The 22,265-nt window shown below is 40.3% G+C and overlaps 1 protein-coding gene across 1 annotated transcript in view; it reads right to left on the bottom strand.

Moving 5' to 3' along the window:
* LOC101470062 (BCL-6 corepressor) overlaps nucleotides 1–1,898 on the bottom strand; it is an 84,827-nt gene extending 82,929 nt beyond the window's left edge. The window contains exon 1 of the mRNA XM_024798869.2: nucleotides 1,132–1,898. The gene's annotated coding sequence lies outside the window, so the exon portion shown is untranslated. The remainder of the gene's footprint in view (nucleotides 1–1,131) is intronic.
* Between the last annotated feature and the right edge of the window lie 20,367 nt (nucleotides 1,899–22,265).

Below are 22,265 nucleotides of genomic sequence, written 5' to 3'. Positions count from 1 at the left end.
CGCACAAATTTCATTGTTTTTAACACAGAGAACACACTGTAGTTCTCTGTCGCAGGCTGATGCACAAGCAAGAGTCGTCCACAGACCTGTGGCATCATATTTTTGATGCTGACCCCACCTGACAGCAGAAGCTTTTGGCCAGTAGACTGCCAGTTTGTGTCTGCACTCAGGCTGTCAACGAGCTTCCAACGCTGAACCATAATTTCCCCATTATGTAGGACTTTTACTTCTGCATAGAGCCCAGGTGTATCCTTCCCACATGGCTAATGACCTTGCTATTGCGAGCATTTATAATTGTGGTGGTGAGCAAGTGCTGCTCTGCAATTTAGGTGCTAAAACACAAGGCTGGTCGTGAACTTTCACTCTTCTAGTTGATCCATTCTCTTCACTCAATTTGAAAAATGACAGCAGAAGAAGAAGTAGCTGGAAGTGTACGAGGAAACAACGGCAGGCAACTGTCTCCGCGCAATGTGTATCTACATTTCTGGGGAGGTGCATGTCAGGTTAGGGCGAAGGTATGTTACGACGTACCTGCAGCATAGGTTTACTGAACATGTTCCAAAAGTAACAACAAAACTACACCAATGAGAGGCAACGAAATGAACAGCATTGTTATGTGACACAAAAACATGGACGGCACACATCTCCAATGATGGTATCACACAAGTGATTTCTTGAGAAACTTTAATGTGGAACGCTCTGAAAAGGTTATAACAAGTTATAACAAGTTCACAAGAAAAGCAGCAAATTCTTACATTTAGAAAACTCTAAAAGCTGTCCTGAAATAAAACACAAACGCACTAGGTCAGGAGATAGCGCTCTCTGCGCTTGTGAATGTGACAAAAAGTGCAATAAAAGTCATAAAAAAAATGTCGGAGATGAGCAGGAAAATTCTCAAACTGCAGGAAAAAATTATATCAGCAATGTAAAGAATATTTTCTTCAGTCTGAGGAATAACTGAGTGTTTTAAAGTGAATTAAAAGCAGGATAATATGAAGACGTCAGTGTCTGTTTATTGGTGCAAAGTTATATACAGACATGTTAATCATCAGTGGAACATTAGAGGATTAACAGAAGAGTTTAAATGTAAACTTAGCTCTATTTTATTTCAAAGATAACTCTAAAACTTACCGTGTTCTTCTCCTGAGCTGTAAAATCCAGTTTTTTCTTACTTCCGACTGAACATCCATCCGCTCCAAGCAGGTGAGATTAAAACAAACAAAAAAAACCCATCAAGGTAAATAAATCCACAAATCCATCCTCCTCATCGATCCGCCGCGTGCGGGCGCAGGACGGGGTCGTGTGCGCACACGTGCACGCTCATGGACACGCTGTCACACACTCAGCGGGATTCGGTTTCCTCCCAGAATTAAATTAAAAATAAAAGAAGATTAAAAAAAACGCTCCAAAGTCATTACAAAGAGCACGAGCGCGTCGTGTGCGCCCGCGCACGCACAGGTCACAAACAAGGTGTCCCGTGCTGCGCAGAACTCCGCTGGAAAAACGCCAAATTTAACCCCGAACAGCAGACACGTACACACACTCACAAACACACAGACAACCGCGCACACCTGGGCACGCACCCACCGTCTTGCACACGTGCCGTCCGGCACCGGACTGAGCCCTGAGTGCGTATGTGTGTTTGTGTGTCCCTCCGCGGAGTCCCGGCTGGGAGCGACAGCAGCAGATCAGATCCAAACACTTTGAGCCCCAAAACAAAAAACAAACAAACAAAAAAAAGGAGAAAAATATCCCTCCGGGCGCCTCGCGCGCAGCTCGCAGGTTATTCCACCTTTTCTTTCTTTGCCGTCCCGTCGTCCGTGCGTCTGCTGGGTTTATCCCGCTCTTCCTCCACCTCCTCCTCCTCCTCCTCTCCACCCGCCGCTGTCTTTTCTGTTTTCCTCCACGCGAACACGGACTCCCTCTCTTTCTTTTTTTCTCTTTCTTTACGTCTTTCTCCGCCGCGCTCGCGCTACACTGTCAAATTTCAGTCAATTAACAAATTTCGGTTCCGGTGGGAGATTCCAAAATAAAACCAAACCGTGTCGTTTGTGTCATTTTCATGTGGAAGTAACCGAGGTGGGAAAAAGTGTTTATTCATGAGGCAGTATTTTTTCTTTTATTGCTGTGGATGAAACAACAACAACAACAACAAATAAAAGCCACTGCAACCTAAATATAAAAACTTTAGTATATTAATTATTACAATTCTTTAAAAAAATCCAGCACAGGACTCTCAAATATGTGTTATCCATAAGGCACTTTCTATTCCATATGTATCACAAAATGAACAGAGAGGCATAAACATATAAATACAATAAATAAGAATAAGCATGATCAATAAAAACAAACTAAAAGAAAATAATAGAGGAGTGAAAATGCCAAAAAAAATATTAAAGCCTTAAGCCTGACTGAAATTTGATGAGGTGATCAGAAGAGAAGCCAATAACAAGGAGAACCATCCACAGAAGAGTGAAACTTATTTTTAAACACTTGATTAAAATCAAAGGTAATAAACCCCACAAGCAACAAAAGTAAACAACATTTCAGACGAGAAACTAGATGACAAACAAGAGTGTTCTGAGTTTAAAGGAGTGGTTTGAAACCCTGCACCTGATGTGATCCAGTGTTCTGCTTTTAGCAGGCTGAAGCAGAAGAGTTAAAAACAGATTCACCTGTATCACTTTCTGATATATATGCCCTGCAGATCTTTTCTAGATAAAACCCGTGTTTCCCTCCTCAGTGCACATTGTAAATATAACTTTAGGATGTTACATAATATGCAGTGAAAGTTCTTCCATTGATTGATTTCAAACAGTCCACTACCCCACTTTCCTTTGCCTAATGGCTTACAGGGGTTTGGTCCACTTGACTTTTATATTTTTTTAAAAAAAAGTTTTAAACATCAAACTAAAGATAGAATTTTACTGTTGAACCAAAGTGTATTTTGTTAGCTTCAGTTAAAGCTTTGAAAAGCGGGAGGTGTGCCAGTTGAACTGATCATAATTCGATGAATAAAAAGAAAATCAGCTGGTTTGTGTTGGTTTTTAATTATTATTATTTTTAATTTCTCAGTGAAGTTTCTGATTTTCCCGTGAAGCCCCTGAGTTATTGCTGGTCCTCTCCTGCCTCTTTTAAATATCCTGGGAACATCTCTGCTGAAGGTTGGATTCACTATTCAGTTTTCTTGTGTTTGTTTAGTACCATCTGCAGTTGTGGTATTACTGCAGGCACAAATCTATCTAAGAAAAACATTCTGTGACAGCTGGTATGGACTCCCACCCTTCTGTGAACGAAATTGAAATGGTTAAGAAAATGTAAGCTGGGTCATAAGGCAACAAAGAACCAGTCTAATAATGAAAATAGCGCTTATTGTGATCACACTTTAAGTTACTGTGGATACGTTGCACTGATGTATCTATCTATGCAGGGGCGGTCCTGGCCTGTTTGGTGCCCCAGGCGAACACTCCCTCTGGCCCCCAGTGTCTACTGTTTACTATCATAGCCAAGTGGCTAACAGTGATGGGAATAACGGCGTTACAAATAACAGCGTTACTAATGGCGTTACTTTTTTCAGTAACGAGTAATCTAAATAATTACTATTCCTATTGTTACAACGCTGTTACAGTTACTAACAAGAAAATGCGGTCGCGTTACTATTTTTAAACAAACAGACGGTTGAAGCTGTCTTCAGCTTACCGCACTTTATATCAGTTGCACGGAAGCTGTCTACGTAAGTAATCTGGGTGCTACAGCTTTAGGCAGCTGTGCGCGCTCCTGCGGACGGTAATCATGATCACTTTCTGGCACAACACCTGGAGCTGAGGGGGCAAAACAATTGCATGAGTGCTGCTGTTTGACTGAGGAAGAATAAAGTAGTCATGGTAAGCCAATCACACGACCACTTAAAGACAAAGCAACAAGGTGACATATACCAGTTTTTAAATTGTGTTGATAGGCCACGTAAAACCAGAGTCGTGATAAACAATATATACCCAAAGTTTTTTCCTCAATAGTTTTGTCACGTTTACAGTCCAAGGACAGCGCAGCAAGCACTCTCTGCTTATGAGCAAAAAACTCAAAACAAAGCAAAACAAAAACTGATCTTTCGTGTTGGTGGAAAAATGTACAATGTCGACCAATCAAAAAATGATATGGCAACATGACATTTGGTTGTTTAGGAGGAGGGGGAAGTTTTAGGAGTGATGGCGAGACAGAGAGAGAGAGAGAGAGAGAGAGAGAGAGAGAGAGAGAGAAAAGAAAGACAGCAGAAAAAGAGAGAGAGCGAGTTTTGAGATGTGAGAGATTTGTGATGTTTAGCGTGTTTCGAGTGTGTAGTTAATGTGTTATCTTGTGTAGTTAGTGTGTAGTGTTGTGGATAGTTTTGTGTTGTGTGTCAGAACAATGAGGCGACTGCTGGTAGAAACAGGAGTGATACACTTGCTGCTGTCAGACCTGCAGGTATCAGGCTGTGATATTCTCCTTTATAGTGGACAAAAAGTTTTTTTTGGAGTGGCACAAATAATTTGTGTGGCATTTTATTGAATGTAGAACAGCTGATTGTTCTGTAAAACTGAATGGTTATTTTAAAAATCAAGGTAAAAGGTAAATGGATGCAAATAACTTTGTTGTTTGCAAAACTTGTGCATAGGATTTTAAAATTGACAATTTATATTTGCATTTAAATTTATGAAATATGATTCATTAGAAAGATAATCTAACCCTAACCCTAAGATAAAAAGTAATCTTTTGCTTGTTTCTCCTCTTCTTTTCTCTTTTTTTTTCTATACTGATGACCCAATGGCTTTGACCTTTTCTTGTCCATTTTCCATCAGTAATTTTGCACTCCAGTGTCAACAGTCGACCCCACAACATAAACTAAGAGACTAATAGATCTACACCATGTATATTTTTTTCTGGGATTTCACAAAACCCAGGAAAAATAATTAATACATAATGGGCTTGGGTTGACAACATTGTGAATGAAGTGTGCACTATTTGGAAGCAGCCCCTCCCCTTTCGACAGGTTTTGTGTGAGACTTCAGCCCAGCAGCAGCAGCAAGCAGGCGCATCGAGGGCCCTCGTGCTCACTTTTCATGTCTATGTGTGTGAAAGAATTTAGAAAACACATCGGTGTAAATTATAAGTCTACATCATAATGTCTTCAGTTTTTGTGTTTGTTGTAGGGTTGTCGACGTTAACGCGTTAACGCCTTCATCACAATTAATTATGCGATTACAATTTTTAACGCAATCAACCCATCTGGAGTGCAGAATGGACAAACTTTGGACAAACTGCCCAAAATGCGTTGACAGACATTTCAGGGATTTTGAGTCATTCTGCGCTCCAAATGGATTAATTGCGTTAAAATTTTTAATCGCACTAATCAGTTGATAACTGCATTAACAACCCTAGTTTGTTGGTTGGGTTTTATTTTGTTTTATTTTGCACGCTGGCTATAGATGTCAGCCAGAGAATCCCCCACCGCCCGCCCCTCTCCTCACTGTGTGGCAAGCAGCAGGCGCACCTTACAAATGGAGGGCGCCTTTTCTCCCAGCAAATTGGCAATAGAAAACTGATCGTTGCCCATTCAACCACCAAAATGCGCTGGCATGATGTGGGGGCAGCATGGGTGCGACCAACTTTTTTTTGCCAATGCCATGATGCCGCCCCCACCACGATGCCGCTCTGGGCAACCGCCCATTTCGTCTATATCAAAAACCACTGATGGATCTATGATCTGCTAATTTAATTCAGTTTTATTTATAGAGAACCAATTTAAACCACAGTGAGTTCAGTATGCTTTATACTGCAATATCAGAGAAAAAAAACCCAACAATTAGCTGACTCCCTTTGAACAGCACTAGGCAAAAGTGGGGAGAATGAAATCCTTTTTAACAGGAAGAAACCTGAATGAGAGCCAGGATCAGTATCGTGTGATTCAGCCTAACCTTTCCTAATCCAATCTTTAATGCAGACAGTGTCAAACTTTGAGCTGGTTCTACAAGACAGCTGAAAGCTGAAGAAGCTTTACTCTTAGAAATTCAGGAACCTGAAGTAAGCCAGCAGTCTGAGTGAAGTGCTCTGTCGGGATATCACATTACCCCAAGGTCTTTAACATGAGAAATTATTATTACACAACATTCAAGGAAGAGCCTATTTCAAGAAAAAAAAAAGAACGCCCAGTTTATCATGAACACGCAAAAGAAACAGTGCTTTTATTTTGACAGCCTCACACCTTTACTTCCGTTGTTATCGTGGCGCAAGGACTCTGGCTTCATTCAGATCTATACTCAGTGAAACACTTCACATTTCTGTTTACTTTGTTTTAATATAACTTAGAGCTGTTTTGTTTATTTGCATTTTTGCCGTTGTTTGCTGTTTCAGAAAAAACCCAACACCATCAGGAACTCCCCTGAAGCTGGTGTGAGTACCACAGCTGCTCCAACACTGAGTGATAATACTACAACGTTTACTACGACTCTCTAAATCTCTAAAGTACATGCGCTTAATGCTGGTACTCCTGGGTGATTGGAGTAATACTGTGTGACCAGAAAGACTAGTGTTGCATCTGCCATCTAAAAACTACTTCTACTACTGCTATAGCTGCAGTACTTATTAAACTCACTATATGCACTTCTCCTTTCGATGCTAGTACTACTTTTAGTTCAACATTTTTACTGCAAACACTTCTAAAAACACTCTGCTTGTGCTATTGGAACTCTGTTCAGTTGAGCTGCACACCTTCTTTTGTAAAACCACAGCGCCCCCAAGTGGATTCACAGAGTGTTGCAGTATATTACAGGACTGTAACGAGCCAAAAGTCCTGAAACGTCATCCAGGGTTTAAACTTAAAAATAAATAAATAAATAAAATCATTTTACTTTAAATGCTTGTTTGTTTTTGTAGGTCAGGAGTTAAAGCAGCTCATCTGCTAAAGGTTGGTGATTCAATCCCTGGCTGCTCCACTCAAATATCCTTGGGCAAGATACTAACCCCTAGTTACTCTGTGTGTGAATGTTGGACAGAAAGCATAGACAAGTGTCCTTGTTTGAATCGGGGGGGGGATAAAGCAATTTGTGTAAAGTGCTTTGAGTGCTCAGAGTAGAAAGTGCCATAAAAGAATCAGTCCACTTACCATTATTTTCTGTTTAGTTAGTTTGAAAGTCATGTTTTCTTACATTAGTTGAATTTTATTGTTTGTTTCGGTTTGTTAAAAAAAACAACAAAAAAACCCTCAGGGTTAGTTTACTTCGGGCAGGAGCACTGGGGAGGCCCTATAGTATCTGCTCCATTTCTTTTTCTTCTTCTTCTTATTGCAGCAAATTAATCACTGTTTTGAATAGTGAACATCCTTAAAAACTGCTGAAATTTTGCACGTGTCAAGTTGGGTTTTTTACACATATGTTATGCAAAAAGGATCTACAGCACTACCGACACATATTTTGAGGAAAGGAAAAATCAAAAAATGTCCATTTTCTAACACTGGAAAATAACTCAAAATGTTAGAAATATTCCAGTGTTAGAAAATCAGCACTGCTCAGTGTTAGTCTTTGTTAATCTTCAAAACTGACTAGGTTACTTTTATCATCATCATCATCATCATCATTGTTTATTTGTATAGCACTTTAAGAACACACCAGGCAGACCAAAGTGCTGAACAACACAGATCAAAACAACAACCAAATTAAAAATACCATAAAATCATTACAAACAATAAAATAAATAAGAAGGTGTCAGTTTCCTACAGAGTTAAAAGCCAGGGAATAAAAATAGGTTTTCAATCTGGACTTAAAGACCTGCACTGATGACGCTTGTCTAATTTGGAGGGGAAGGTTATTCCAGAGCATCGGAGCCGCAATTGAAAAGGCACGGTCTCCTCTGCATTTCAGCCGCGACTTAGGGACCGACAGCAGCAGCTGCTCAGCTGAACGGAGCGAGCGAGGAGGAACATGTGGCTTCAGCAAGTCAGATAAGTACACAGGAGCCAGACCATTTAAAGATTTAAAAACCAATAAAAGGACCTTAAAACGAACCCTAAAATCAATGGGAAGCCAATGCAAGGAAGCCAGAACCGGAGTGATGTGATCGAATTTCCTACTACCGGTTAAAAATCGCGCCGCCGCGTTTTGCACTAACTGCAGGCGTGACAAGGTGCCCGACCCAACCCCCATTAAAAGGGAATTACAATAGTCCAGACGTGAGGTGATAAAAGCATGAATAAGAGTTTCCAAATTGGGTTTGGAAAGGAAAGGCTTAACCTTCGACAGGCGTCTGAGGTGATAAAAAGCTGATTTTACCACCCCACTTACATGACCTTCAAAAGTAAGCGCAGAATCAAGTTTAACACCAAGATTAGTGACTGAACTTTTCAGATGAGAGGTCAAATCACCAAAATCAACATCTGGAGAATCAGTAGAGCGATGTGGGCGACCATTAAAATTCAAAAAATTATTTGCCATCCATAATTTAATATCGCTGAGACAGTCAAGCAGTGATTGACATGGGGAGGTATCCAAATGACTAAAAGGTAAGTAAAGCTGACAGTCATCGGCATACAAATGAAATGACACTCCGTGTTTACGAAAAATCGCACCAAGGGGGAGTAAATACAGCGAGAAAAGTAATGGCCCAAGGATAGATCCCTGGGGCACACCCCAAAGCAGAGGGGCCACAGAGGAAGCGGCCAGCCCCAGCTTGACACAAAGACTCCTTTCGGAAAGATATGATTTTATCCATGACAATGCCAGATCAGAAATTCCCACACAGTGATGTAAGCGGGAGATCAGCAGGTCGTGGTCCACTGTGTCAAATGCAGCTGTCATATCCAATAAGACAAGCACAGCATATTTACCACGATCAGTAGCAACAAGAATGTCATTCATAACTTTAACAAGAGCTGTCTCCGTACTGTGAAAGGGCTTTAAACCAGATTGGAAAATTTCAGACAATTGCGAGTCGCTCAAATAATCCAACAGTTGGGTATGTACAATCCTCTCCAAGATCTTGCTTAAAAAGGGAAGTTTGGAGATAGGTCTAAAATTTGACATAGTAGAACTATCAAGGCCAGGTTTCTTAAGTAAGGGGTGTATGACTGCATGTTTAAACCCACTAGGAACTTGACCGGTTAACAGACTAGTATTGATAATTTTCAGGATATAAGGTCCAATGATGGGAAATACTTTTTGGAGAAAGCGGGGAGTAACAACATCATTTGGGGAGCCACAGGGCTTAGCATGCAGCACCAACTCCTCTAAGTCACGCAGAGAAATCGGTGCAAAAGCAGGGAATAAGCTTGAGCAAGGAGCATGCATGGCCGGATCAACAATAGGTGGAATCAGAGGCCTCAGGCTAGCAATCTTGTCCACAAAAAAGGTGATAAACTTATTGCACATAGCCTCAGAGGATGGCAAAAGGTTGTAACCCTCCAAGTTAAGTACAGAATTAATCGTATTGTATAAAACACGAGGGTTATGAGAGTTGGCCGAAATAAGTTGAGAAAAGTAGGAGTGTTTATCGGCCTTAACTGCCCTCTGATAAGTTTTCCAACTAATCTTTAGGGCTTCCAGGGAGACATGCAATCTGTCTTTTTTCCACTGTCTTTCACATTTCCTACATTGTCTTCTAATAGCTCGGGTATGATCTGTTAACCAAGGACTAGTCTTAGATTTACATTTTCTTACTCTCAAAGGGGCAACAACATCAAGCACAGATTTACAAGCAAAGTAAATCACATTTAAATTTAAACACATAACACTGTCAAAGGTGTTAATTTAACACTCAACAGTGTTGTATTTAACACTCAGAGGTGTGGACCCATATAGACACTCTCCAGTGTTAATTTAACACTGGAGATTTTGCTGTGTACCGTGTACATTATAACACACCATAATAGACCCATTTCTGTAATATACTCACATATCTATATTATTGCTAATATATATTGTAATATATCTATATCACTAAAGCACTTCTGGATGGATGCAAACTGCATTTCGTTGCCCTGTACCTGTGCATGTGCAATGACAATAAAGTTGAATTCTATTCTATTCTTTTCTATCTGTGCAGTCTGCAATTTTGTTGAAGAAAGATGTTGAATCTATTTAATATTTCTTGAAAAATAATTGATTTCTGTGCATTTTTTTTCACACTGCATCAAATTAAGGTTGATTACGTCGATTAAGCATCATGAGGTGGAGCGTGAGGGGTGGTTCCCTATTTTTTATTTATTTATTTTTGTTGTTGCTGGGAGTTGGAACCCTATTAGTTAGGTTGCTTAATATTTACGCTAAGTACTCTTTACTCTTTAAAGTAATAGCTTTAGTGTAGTTGCTGTTTTAAACTTGAGTATGAACTTTTACAAAATGCAGCAAGATATTAAAAAAAAAACAGTTAAAAAACACTATATCGGATTCATATCGGTATCGGCAGATATCCAAATTTATGATATCGGACATAAAAAAGTGGTATCGTGCCATCTCTAGTTAGTAGTAGAGGTTTGCTTTCCAAGAGCCTCTTTAGCTTGTGGCACCATGTTAGCATTAGCCAACTCCTTCCAACAAGTTACATGGACACACTGTGAACTGTTGACTACCCTGATCCAGTCTTAGGACAGTTAAGTTCAGTGCTAGTTTTTACTGAGCTTTCAAGCCCCTTTTTTGCTTACGGTTAAATTGGTGGTTTGAGCTACATAAGTAAGAAAAATAAGTTTTCCTTAAAAGTTCCACGAAGTCCTGCTGCTCTTAGCATTCAGTCAGGTTGTTTGTGGGAATTGTTACGTGAAGCATCAAATTGGCAACTACTAGATGTGTTTCACAGTTTTCACATTTTTAGGCTAAGGTTAAAGAATTTGTCTCTGCATTTGTTAATAAAGTAAAAAAGAGATCAAATGAATTACTTCAAATATTTCCAACCTGGGTGTGCTCAGAGTTAGGGATGCAGAATTTTTGGTTACAGTTGGTAAAATAAAAGCGGGAAGTAACATGTGTACATGGATGATTTTGTCAAAGTGACATCAGATTTTAGCAGTGTTGGGTGTTATGCCTTACTGCAATCAGATTATGTCTCATGCAGTAACTGTGGTGCTCAGGGGGTCAGTGCCAGGGAGAGAGGTGAGGCCAGGTGACGATCTGGTTAATGAGGCGTCCCTTTTCATATAGTGAAGCCGGAGACGGAGACTGGAGCAGGAGGTGTCTGTGCTGAGACCAGCTGTGAATGGAGAGACACTACCTGTGAGAAGTGGCAATAAAAGTCATAAACGTGACAGTGTGTTGGGTCCAGTTTTACAGTTTTTGAAGAGAGAGAGAACCGTCCGCCTCCTCATCTTTGAAGGGGCCCACAGACAACTTTAAATTAGTGTACTAATGTTAAAAAAACTATTCATTCCAAGGTGAATGAATAGTTTTCTACGTACTGTATAATGGACTCTTGGTTTATGTTTATAAAAAGCTCAGACTGTTACTAGACAACCCCAATCCCCACCTAGAAACTTCAGTTAAGGAGGTGATTAAATGGATGAAAATGAGACATTGGGCAATAAAAGTAGTGTGTGTATTTAGTTAGACAACATATGACATTCATATGACAGTCTGCCCGTGTAATTGGACCAAGGCTGTACAGGCAAAACTAAGTCTCCATCTGAGGATTTAGGAGGATTCAGTTGCATGATGACATCTCTCACCTCTGGGTTAAAAAGCAGACGCAAGTTTTCTCACCTCATGTCAGCGATGACACCTGCTGATTCATGCATGAAAAAAACAAAGTGAAGAGTATTTGGCTTTAAATTTTCAGCCACTTTGAATTAATTACACTAAAGAAACCCCCAAAACAATAAAACCAAACCTAGAATTTAGTAAAAAACATGACCACATACAGATTAAAAATGAAGATTAAATGAGTTCAGTGCCAACGCTAACCAGTTTAGAACAGATTGCATCTGTCAGTAGCCTCCTTCAGGGCTGAGGGGGAAAGAGGATGTGGTTTCACAATGTTTCTTGTGAAGTCACACTCGGCTCTCTGTCAGATGTTTTTTTTTTTTCTTTTTTTAAATGCCAACTGTGTATAAAAAAATGACCCTCAGTTCACTCACAAAGATGTTTGCTGACTTTTAGCACTCAGTGATTATCATAGTCTATCTATGAAATGCTGCTTTTCCTGGTTGGAACGCTTCACAATCAAATGATAGTATTAGAAGAACCACCTCCTTATTTTACTAAAACAATTTTTTTAATGTTTTAATATTATTACCGTTATCAGTATCACTATTATTAATACTTCTACTAGCATGCCAAGTAAAACTCCCGTTAGGATCCTGTTTGAGCATTTCAGTAAATATTTCACTTGCACAAAATTACTTTTAAAGTCCTTTATGGTGCACTGTGTTTATGCTGTATACTCATTTTTAGAGCTGCATTTGCATATTTCAAATAGTTACATTTAAATGTGATAAGTTTAAAAAAACAGATCATTTTAAGAAGATTTTTATCAGCTTTAGTCAAAGAAATGCTGTGAAAACAAAGTGCTCTGCAGCTTTATTCTATGATGTTGAAGTCATTGTATATTTTCATCAGTGTGACCACAGTGTTGATTCACAGCTCTCTGAAATAAGAACACAAAAGCATTACTGCAGTCAAAGGCTGAAAAATCCCACCTGGTAACTATTAAACCGTCTATCACCTGACCGCACCGCAGCTTTTGTAACTCACACTCATACAGTGCAGGTCAAAGGTGGCCAGAGCGTTCTCACTCCCGAGGCGTAACATGTCGACGTTTTGTCACGTCCCGCGGCGTTCCTGAGGAACGCGAAAGGAGACCTTCGGCGTTCTTATGGTACGCGGCGGGTTATGGCTGGAATCCAGTGCAATGACGCTCCCGCGGGAGTAGACGTTCCAGCCCTGTATTCCAGCCCTAAACCTAACCTTATCCCTAGCCCTGACCATAACCTTATTCCTGACCTTAACCAGGTCTTTAATGATGTTAAATAGCGTGTTTCTAAGCGATTTGAAGAATAAGAGCGAACATGTGTAGGTTCAGTCCAGACGGTTCTCATATTTCCTCTTTTTCCGAGGTCGTCATTTAGGAACGTGGTGGGTAGCCGAAAACGTAATATGGTGACGATTTGTCACCTAGCGTAAAATGTTACGCTTTGGGAGTGAGAACGGGTTGAGGTGGCACAACAATGTCTGCTGTTCGTCACATGAAAACCTCTCCATCTTTGCTGCTGTGATGTTTTCTTTTTCCATCCAGTTTGCAGTAAACGTGTAATAATGCCAAACTCATGGACTTGGTTTATATGCAGATGACAATGCTGTTGATATTTGGGTTTTAACAAGGATACAATAAATGAAACACACATTTTTAACATTGCATCCTTTACCCGATATATCCATTATCTCTGCACAGCCTTTGTATATGGAAAGTAGAATATAATGCTGTAAAAACATGCAGTCTTTCCGTCTCAGCAAAAATATCACACAACTGCTGGAATGCTTGAAGTCTGTGAGGGCTTACATGTTAATTTTATTTTAGGTGATTTTATTTTTGTCAACAGAACAGGCAGTTCATCCTCCCACCACTTGACCACAATGTTGCTCTCATCGAAACATCAAAGCACTTTCCTTCACAGTTTAACTGAAGAAATAAGTGAAAACTTATTTATCCAGAGATGAGCTTTTTACTCCCACCGCCTGACCACAGCACAATCAGTATTAAATACCCTCCTACAGCAAATAAAGTCATCATAAATAAAGGAACCACTGTAGAAAAGAACCCGGGCTCCAACAACTGAGAAGTCTAAAATTAGTCACATCTTCAATCATTTTGGCTTAGCTGGTAATGCATCACCATGCACTACCAGCTAGTATAATAGAAACATAAAACTTTTGACCCTGTTTAGTATAGCATACAAACTTCCCACTTATGAAATGCAGAAGTGTCTACACAGACATGTGTTTCACAGCAAAGAAACACATCTTCAGCATGAACATCATGGTAATTTCGGGCTTTTATTGACTTAAATGACTGAAAAGATTTAAGTGAGCGTATGCATAGATTTGAAATTGTGTACACCGAGGCCCAGATTTCCAGTAATGTAAATTAAAATTAACATTAACACTAGGCCTGCCACGATTAGTTGACTGGACACGATTACATCGACGACTAATTCAATAGTCGACGATCAGAGGTGGGTTGAGTATCCAAAAATTTACTCAAGTAAGAGTAGCATTACTTTAAAATATCATTACTCAAGTAAAAGTGAAAAGTAGACGTTTTTGGAGACGTCTGTTACCCACCAGCTCGATAGTTAGCCGGGGTTCAAGGCTCACTAGAGCCGGTGAGAACAGTGAACTCCCAGCATATCTTTATCAGATCCCCGCGGTCTTTCGCTACTCAGGTTAAACATGATATCTAAGTCACTTAGATAACTTTAATAAAAAAATTTATTGTTTGGCTTTTTTCAGTGATTTATTTGTTCCTGAGTAAATCAGGTTGACTGAGATTAAAGTTTTAGTTTTCACACAGCTGAGTAAATGTCAAACAGAAAACGGATTAAACAGAAGTGTGAGATGGTAGAGAACTTACTCCAGTGTCCTGTAATATTTTAGATAGCAAGGAGCAGACGGCTGAGTTTATTAAACTCCACTGAGACAATCTGCAAATTTCATTCAAAGTTTAATAAACTATCATCTTGTCTTTATTTTTAGTTACCTTAAACACTAAGCTAATGATAGTTATATAAGAGCACATGCATGCTGGTGCAATAAGCTGTACATTTTATGGCCAATGGACAATGGATCTGATAAGTCGACTAATTGCAAGAATAATCGGTGACTAGTCGACTATCAAAATAATCGTTTGTTTCAGCCCTAATTAACAGTGAAAAAGACGGTGGCAGAAGCAATGCAAAGATCATGACAAGCCACAGTTACATACCAAGTGCTCAGTTCTCAGAGTTATCGGCCAGTAGGAGCGTTCTGTAGCTACAGCCTCTGTACCCGTTCACATGGGGAGCAAAATAACAATGTCCAAGTAATCGATGGAGGGAAGGCTTCTAAGAAAATAATCTGCAGGTGATCCATACAAAGCACGACTAGCATCAATCAATATAGCCAATTAAGACCAAGGAGCACCAGGTATGTGACTCTTACCAGTGAAAGCTAGGGAAGTCAGGTGACCTGAGACATGGATGTGTACGGCAACAGGTAAGCAAGTGAGGGTGCTTAGATAGCCTAACAACATGACCAAATAATACCACTGGGCACCAACCAGCAATTACCTCTGGGTGTTTGTTCTTAGCAAAGCTGAACAACATTTTTGTGAGGTGGGGGTGTAATTTTTAACAATTTTTGAACAAACTTGAACATCAGAAAAGCAAATTAAACTCTCAAAGTTTAAAATATTAAATTTACTAAAGAGGAAAATATATTGGTTTCCTATCTAGGACTTTTGAAGCTTGATCATAAAGACTTTTTGTTAGATTTTAATGTTGTAGTACTCACCTGGGACCAGCAGGAGATAGAAATAGTTTATATAAAAGAATATGATAGTATTCAGGCACATGAATAGTCTTTCTTAGTGAAGTCAATGACGAAATTGCAGAAAGGTAACTATTACATTTAAGTGTATTACCCATCTTTTTAATGTGTCTCTTGAAGTTCAGCATAAGATCTAAAGCAGCACTTAAATATTTAACTTGATCAACATAGTTGATTTTATAATTGTTTACATGGATGTTTTGGAAAGACCTGTGCTGATGTCCTCTTGTATGTGTGTGAATCAAGGATAAGCCAAGATGAAACCTTTTCTACAATATGAGTTTCCTGGCTACTTATTCACCATCACACGTTAAGATGACTGTGTCATCAGCATACAAGCTAATTTCCTCACACACCATTGGAAGGTGTTTAATACTCAGTACAAGGCAATCCAGTTGTACAGACTCAGTGCCATCAGCTAAATATGATTGAAATATATGATATACTGCCTAGACACACACAGCCCCTGCTCCCCAAAGGATGGAGTGGCTCCCACATTAAGATGGTAGAATCTGGAAAACATGGACACAGACAACCACATCGCAGCTGAACAAATGGCTGAGAGGGAAGCACTCCTCTGTAAAGCCCATGAAGTGGCCAACCAATCTCTCAAAACTGAAGTTTCCCAGTTTTGAAAGAAAATCATTTCATATCACCATCGTTGATACCTCAAAGGGGGGATGCTAAAGTGCACCAAGAACTAAATTACATACCCATGGAAGAAATGAGGGCGCAGACCTGCAAATTTTAAGCCACTGGCTTGACTCATGCATAATTCACCCCACCAGCCGAGGTAAACCTGGGGAAAAGAGCATTTTCGTTTTAGGGGCCAAGCCATTAGTCCAAAATCTGTAGGGAAGGGGTGGAACAGCCTCTAACTTGCTAGAGACAGGAGATCCCTTTGACTTCAAGAGTTCCAACAACATTTCATCCCACTGGGATTACTGAAAACCATAGCATGTGCAGCCAAAGAGGAAAAGTCAAGATCAGCCTCATCTCTTTTGTCTGGATGTGGAGGAGGCCCAGCTGTAGGAGAGTGAATGGAGGGAAAATGTAGAGGAGAGAGAATAAAGACGAGGGAAACAGTTAGTAAGCTAACCCACTCATAGCTTAATAATAGATGTTTCTCTCTGCATAGGAATGTGTAACAAAGTGGATAAATAGTCTCAATATGATAAATAATTAAACATGTTAAAAGTTATCACAGTAGAGAGACACAGCAAACATGGTTTATTTGGAAGGATTAGAAAAGAAATAACGGTTCACAGACTGCAGAATTTCCTTTATTATTATTATTTATTTATATCCGCATTATTTATATATATTTTTTATCTTGGAAGCGTGGCAAGGAGAAAGTCTCTGCTCTCTAAAAGGAGCACAGCAGTAGGGTGTAGGTTTGCAAAGTAGCATCTGAACAAACCACCTGCATGTTTTCGCCTCATCTCTTCTCATATAGGTGAACAAGGACACCTCTGGTTGTTCCACTCAGCAGATACTAGGGGTTTCTTGTGAGTTTTTCACTGGTGGGAGGTGGGAAGGGATTAACATAGTCATAATATCTGAAAACAGGAAATTGGTTTTCTACAGAGGAGCAACAATGAAAACGTTTTTTGCAGTTTATCACCTGTGGTCATTTTCAGAAAGTGTGATTAAAGTTCTGATTCGTTTTTAAGTCAAGTCTGACCAACAAACACCCACACAGCCCCCAAGAAGCAGAACTTTATGAAACTATTTGAAAAAAAAAAAAAAACACCAAACGGATTTGGTTTCTCTTTATTGGTGTTGTTACGTTTAATGTGTTAACACTAAACTTGACAGTACATGTAATTAAAGTACATTAAAGTACACTTTCTACTCCAAAACAAGAAAACACTGAATGTAAGAAAAACAAAGGAAAAGCAACCTGACAGTCACAGTGTTGTTTTAAAACACTTCTAACACTGGAGGGAACTTCCACTTGAGGCTACAACTTCTGAATGCCTAAACTGAAGACGAACGCGTCAATCAAACAAAAAATCTTCACAGTTACTGGAATACATGTTCATTCCTCAACAGTGTAGTTTCACAGATCAAATGAATAATGCCACACATATGTAGAAATGTATTTTAAATGTTCTGAAGCAAACAAAGCACCATTCTGAAAAAGGTTTGGAAGCTGGGTCTGTCACGGCTGAGCAGCTGGTGTGTTTGCAGTGTGGACCTAAACACACCGGCTGCTCAGCCATGAAAGTGAAAAATGTAAATAACAACAGGATGCAATGATTTGCAAAGACCTCAAAGTCAATTTATTGTTAACAATACTCTAAAAATAACACAAGCAGAGATGCTCAGACCTCCCACCTCTCCTGGCCACCTAGCTCTTTTGGGTTCAGGAGCCTCAGCACACCTCGAAGGTGTCCAGGAGCAATCCTTGTTAGATGCTCAAACTACTACTAGGGGCAGGGATAGCTCAGTAGGTAAAGTGGTCACCCCATGATCGGAAGGTCGGCGGTTCGAATCCATTTAACGGCTACCCTGAGGTACCCCTGAGCAAGGTACCGTCCCTACACACTGCTCCCCGGGCGCCTGCTTAGTGGGCTGCCCACTGCTTCACTGAGTGAATGGGTCAAATGCAGAGAAAAACAAGTAACTTCCCCATGGGGATCAATAAAGTATCCATTATTATTATTACCTCAGACAGCTCAGTGCAATGTGGAGGAGCAGCATCTCTACTCCGAGTCATTCACTGACTGTATCTTGAAGGGAAACCCTGACACCCTCTGAAGGAAGACTATTTGGGTCTTGTCAATCTCTTGGTTACCACCTGGAGCTTGTGAGGGTAGAAATGTAAAACTTAACATTTTTTTAAATTGATTTTACAATTCCCACACTTACATAAAGAGCCCTAAATGAATGATCTCCAGGCCGTTCATCTCAACTTGTTAAACACTCAGCTGCTTGCAGTCTTCAGTACCAGGCTCAAAATGGATTAATACATTTTGAGCCCCTCACAGACTAAATGGGGGGACAGAGGCTTTGGAGCTGGGACTCTTTTGTTATGATTGTTTTTGAGTTCAGTTTTTTTCTATTCTGAACATGCAGTTTTGTTTGTTTGGTGCAATTAGCTCAGTTTTTTAAATTATATTTTATAGATATTTTCATAATTTTTACTTTTTTCCAGCTTGCTGTTTCATGATGCCTGTTAAAGCCAATCTTTAAATAAACTTGACTTACTTAAGCTTTGAATGTGTTCAGAATAGCATAAACAACCAGACAGCTAAAAAAAACCTGTTAAACAGATGCAAACAGAGACAGAACAAATAAATATTTAAAGGTTTTAACAACAGCTTTGAATTCTGGCATATCCACCTTAAATCCTAAACCACCTTAAAGCAGGTTTGGCTAAAGGTTGTCACATCTTTGGGTCCATCTGAGCTCAGAAGCAGAGCAGATTGTTTCTGACTGAAATTAATCTCACTGCATTTCTGATGTTTGTCAAGTTTGTGGATTTTTGCGACAGGAAGAAAGAAATCCTCCCACAAGCAGAGGAGCAGAAAGTCCTGAGACATCAGACTGACCTCTGTCCACAAAATCTGAATCCACCAGGTATCATCCACCTGTCCAGGTGTGTCCATCAGCTTTGAGGCAGTGACAGCTGAGGAACCTGCAGTTTGTAGTAAATGCTCTCTGTAGCAGGAGCAGCAGATCGACGGGAGAGCTGGATCTCCTCGTACTGAAACACAACAGCAGCACTGAGTACAGGACAAAGTAGCACTGAAGGAGAACAATGAGCATGAGCTGCAGGGTCACCTGTACACTTTGAGTTACCTGTGGAGCCTCCAGCCTCTCACTGGTCCCAGCTGGAGGGAGGTTTGCCTGATACTTGCTGATTCTCCTCTTCAGAGACAGTGATACACAACTCAGACCTGCCAACAGACCATCAGAGGAGTCACTTCACCATCACATTCACATCAGCACTCATCACATACAACACATTTCTCCGCTGTGCAGAGAAACCTTTCAACATCTGGCACAGCAGAAGCACAGCTGAAACATCTGGGAGAACACAAAGAGAGGAAGTTGAGTTTTTAAACTGTGACTGGAAGCTGCTGCAGGTCTGAACTACACTCTGATCAGAAACAAGTATGAGCTCTAATTCACAGTAACACTGATCTCTTTCCACACAAACAGCAAACTGCTGCTCTGCTTGGAAGGTGAAACTCTAAAAGAACATGAGCTTATATCTCACACTCTAAATAAAAGACAAGAAAAACATTCAAAAGTTAAACTTTCAGCCTTCAGGAAGTCCAGTTAGCTCCTCCTCCCCCAATATGTGACACCTGTCTGTAAAAGCTCCTTCCTCTGACTCTCTCTCAGCCAGCAGGCTCTGCAGGGCCTCAGTGTCCCCACACACATTATTACTTCTTTCATCCATTGTTATTAAAATATTTAAACCTTATTTTTTGATTTTTATGAGATCTCTGCAGCTCCACCTTTAATATGAACATGTGGTCATGCATTTAAGAACAATAAGAAAAGCATAATAAGTATTTCACTAGCTGGGCCCACGACCGCATTTTAGGTTTGACAGCGTTTTACTAGGTAAAGCAGGTGAATGCTTGGACATGAATTGAGCTGCGGTTCGGGGAACACCTCAAAGGGGACGGGCGACGGCTCCCGGGCCTGGCAGGTTCCCAATGTAATAAATAAAAGTGAAGAAGTTAAAGAATTGAAAAGAAGAAGGAGGGTGGGAGACGTAAACGAGAATGACAGCTTGCAGAACTGGGGGAACCTATGAGAACCGGAAGAAGCGTGTTTGGAGGCGTGGTCCCGCTCCTGAAATTCTGATACACTCCATTACAACAGGTCTTTAATTTAGGCCCCACAAAACTACCACTAAAGAACAATTTTAGATGATTGTGGTTTATATTAGTTTGTACTAATCATCAGAGCTGCAGCTGTGAAATACTGATACTACTGTAATTTTTTCACTAATTCATTTTTTTACATAACACATCGGCATCCATACATCAAGGACACTACTGATTATGAGTGATGACAATAATAGTCTAGCTAAATCTTTTGCAGATCTTTAACTTGAGCTCAAACATGTTTCAAAAAATAGCTTCATTACTTCTCTGAAACGCGATCTGATGGTCACACGTCTGCACCTCTAAATGCACCACGATGTTGCACGCTGTGGAGGTGTGCTGATATTAATAGAAGAGCAGAGAGACCACAAAGATTTAGAGAAAGAAACAGACTCACAGATTACCACAAGAACGAGTGCAGCATTCAGGCTCAGAGAGATGAAAACGACACGATCACTCTGCAATGCATTCTTGTTAGATTGCTGGTCTGGGCGGTTACTGTCGGTGACTGTGACAGATGTTGCAGACACAGCTGGAGAGAGAGACAGATTGCCAAAGAAATTAATGAGTGTATGAAGAAACTCTTAAAGAAGCAAACTGAGCTGACATCTGAGGCTTTTTCAGATGATTAGTTTAAGATGTTTGTGATCTGCATTTTAAAAGTTTGAGATTAAGTTGTGAACTGGCCCAGCCATCAACACCTTTTAACAAATTGGTTCCTTTGAAGCCTCAAAGTGTGGACGATTGTCGGGCTGTGTGTTACACAAAGGTACAAAGTTACTGTAAGAAGCTGCCTTGAGTTTCAGTGACGACCTCTCAGACACTGACTAAAGGAACAAAATTGACCTGGTTGTAAGAACACAGAGTTCTGCATAACATTTGAAGCCTGTTTATTTTCAAAGGTCTAGACCGATCTGACACTTAAAACAGTCGGGGTGGCTGTAGCTCAGCAGGTCACCTGCTGATTATAAGGTTGGTTCGATCCCTGAAACTGAAACACAGAATGTAACTAGGAAAACACGAGGAAGACACTTGTTTTTAGGAACTACATGATGTTGTCTTTCAGTCTCAGACATGCTTGTTAGTCTCACAGTTGTTCTTGTGTAAGATTTTTTTTCAGGTTTACAAGACAGAGCATGATCACAGGAAATAAGATCCTGGCCTTAACGGGTCAAAAATGGACAATTTGTTGTTATCCAGACACACTGATTCTATTTAATGACGTCTTCCTTTAGCTGACAGATGTATGTAGCCAAACTATGTGAAACTTCAGGTGTGACATTTAGCTTTGGACATATTTCTGCTTCTGTAGTTTTCAGCATTACAGTAAAAACCCCCAAAACTTTTACTAACCTGAGACGAGGCTGAAAGTCTCCACAAACTGAATGCTGCCTCCTCTCTTGATGCCACAGAAGTAAAGCCTGCAGTTCTCTGTTCTGAAGTTTTTAATCACGAGTTTGTTTCCCAGGATTGAAAATTTGGTTTCAAAACCAGGAGAGTAGTAGGTAGAGCCTGCTGAAGAAAAACTGCGGCCGATACCTGCTCTGAACTGACTGTGGATCTCCATGTACCAGTGTGGGTCTGATGTCTGATTGGAGCAGGTTAGAGTGACATTGGTCCCCAGCTCTCCTCTGACCTCGGTCACGTTCTCGGCCTCTGCACAGAGCAGAAGCACCAACAGGATCATCCACAGGAGAACCATGATCAGCTTCAGCATCCACAACAAGACGGAGTCGTCTGAAAGCAGCTCAGCTCTGATGGACTCTGACACAGATGTGCTCTACACTTCCTACTTCAGGCGATGATTATGTCGTGTGCAACACCTTAAGACAAACCACAAATACCAAGTAACTCTACAGGAAGTGAAACTTGTGGGAAGGAC

This window comes from Maylandia zebra, linkage group LG23 (assembly GCF_041146795.1).
Source record: "Maylandia zebra isolate NMK-2024a linkage group LG23, Mzebra_GT3a, whole genome shotgun sequence".
Taxonomy (NCBI): domain Eukaryota; kingdom Metazoa; phylum Chordata; class Actinopteri; order Cichliformes; family Cichlidae; genus Maylandia; species Maylandia zebra.
The sequence above is the reverse complement of the archived record's forward strand: the minus strand, read 5'-3'. Positions and strand labels throughout refer to the sequence as shown.